Raw genomic sequence first — 1,784 nt, forward strand, 5'->3', positions numbered from 1 at the left:
AAAGATTTTTGTCTGGGCACAGTGGTTCACGTCTGTGATCCCAGCACTTTAGAAGGCGAGGCGGGCAGATCACCTGAGGTCAGGAGTTCGAGACCAGCCTGACCAACGTGGTGAAACCCCGTTTCTACTAAAAATACAAAGATTAACCAGGCGCAGTAGCAGACACCTGTAATCCTAGCTACTGGGGAGGCTGAGACAGGCTTTAACCCAGGAGGCAGAGGTTGCAGTGAGCCGAGATCATGACACTGCACTCCAGCCTAGGCCGCAGAGCGGAACTCTGTCTCAAAAAAAAAAAAAAGATCTTTTTATGGTGGCTCATGCTTGTAAACTTAGCACTTTGGAAGTCTGAGGCAGGTGGATTACTTGATAGTTGGAGACCAGCCTGGGCAACATGGTGAAACCCCGTCTCTACCAAAAACACAGAAAATTAGCCAGGCATGGTGGTGAAGGCCTATAGACCCAGCTACTGGGGATGCTGAAGGGGGAGGAACACTTGAGCCTGGGAGGTGAACTGAGATTGCGTCACTGTACTCCAGCCTGGGTGACAGAGCGAGACTGTCTCCAAAAAAAAAAAGAGATAAAAAGATAAAAAGAATGTTTTGTGTGAAAGGAGAGAATATTAGCACTCCCCTTGACAAGGATGGAAGAGGCTCTCAGACCTGACAACATGCATGAGGTTAAGGCATTGCCACCTACTTCATGGCATCTAAACATCATGTTGTTGTTGTTGTTGTTTAAAGACCGACCCTACCTGATACCTATATACATATGGAAATATTAACTCAAGGTGAATTGTAAACCTAAATGCAAGAGCTAAAGCTCTAAAATTCAGAAGAAAACGTATGGGTGAATCTTTGTGACCTTGGATTAAACAATGGTTTCTTAGATATAAAAGCACAAACAGGGCCGGGCGCAGTGGCTCAAGCCTGTAATCCCAGCACTTTGGGAGGCCGAGACGGGCGGATCACGAGGTCAGGAGATCGAGACCATCCTGGCTAACCCGGTGAAACCCCGTCTCTACTAAAAAATACTAAAAAAAACTAGCCGGGCGAGGTGGCGGTGCCTGTAGTCCCAGCTACTCGGGAGGCTGAGGCAGGAGAATGGCGTGAACCCAGGAGACGGAGCTTGCAGTGAGCTGAGATCCAGCCACTGCACTCCAGCCCGAGCGGCAGAGCGAGACTCCGCCTCAAAAAAAAAAGCACAAACAGCAAAGAAAAAAAGATAAATTGTAACTCATTTTATTTTAATTCGATAGATAAATTGGACTTAAATTTAACACTTTTGTGTTTCAAAGGATGCCATCAAGAAAGGCAACCCATGGAATGGGAGAAGATATTTGCAAATTATATATTTGATAAGGGACTAGTGTCTGGAGTATGTATGTGTGTGTGTGTGTGTGTGTGTGTGTGTGTATCTTACAACTCAACAATAAAAAGACAACCCCATTTTTAAATGGGCAAAGGGGAAACAAGGGGCTGAAAATAGCTCAAATGTATTTATTTTTTTCAGACAGGGTCTTTCTCTGTCATCCAAGGCTGGAGTACAGTAGCACGATCATGGCTCACCATAGCCTCAACCTCCCAGGCTAAAGTGATCCTCCCACCTCAGCCTCCCAAGTAGCTGGAACTGCAGGTGTGTGCCACTATATCTGGTATTCCTGGGCTCAAGCAGTCCTCCTGCTTCAGCCTCCCAAAGTGCTGAAGGATTACAGGCGTGAGCCACTGCGCCTGGTTTTAAACGTATGAAAGAAGATGAGTAAAAAACAGTAAAGTCCTGGGTTGTGA

At 46.2% G+C, this 1,784-nt stretch overlaps 1 non-coding gene across 1 annotated transcript; it reads left to right on the top strand.

Annotated features, from left to right (window-relative positions):
• The first annotated feature begins 596 nt into the window (after positions 1-596).
• LOC111551732 lies at positions 597-722 on the top strand. Its single transcript, XR_002734446.1, has one exon. It is a non-coding gene; the product is annotated as a U6atac minor spliceosomal RNA (small nuclear RNA).
• The last annotated feature ends 1,062 nt before the right edge of the window (positions 723-1,784 follow it).

The sequence above is a fragment of the Piliocolobus tephrosceles genome, chromosome 7 (genome assembly GCF_002776525.5).
Source record: "Piliocolobus tephrosceles isolate RC106 chromosome 7, ASM277652v3, whole genome shotgun sequence".
NCBI lineage: Eukaryota > Metazoa > Chordata > Mammalia > Primates > Cercopithecidae > Piliocolobus > Piliocolobus tephrosceles.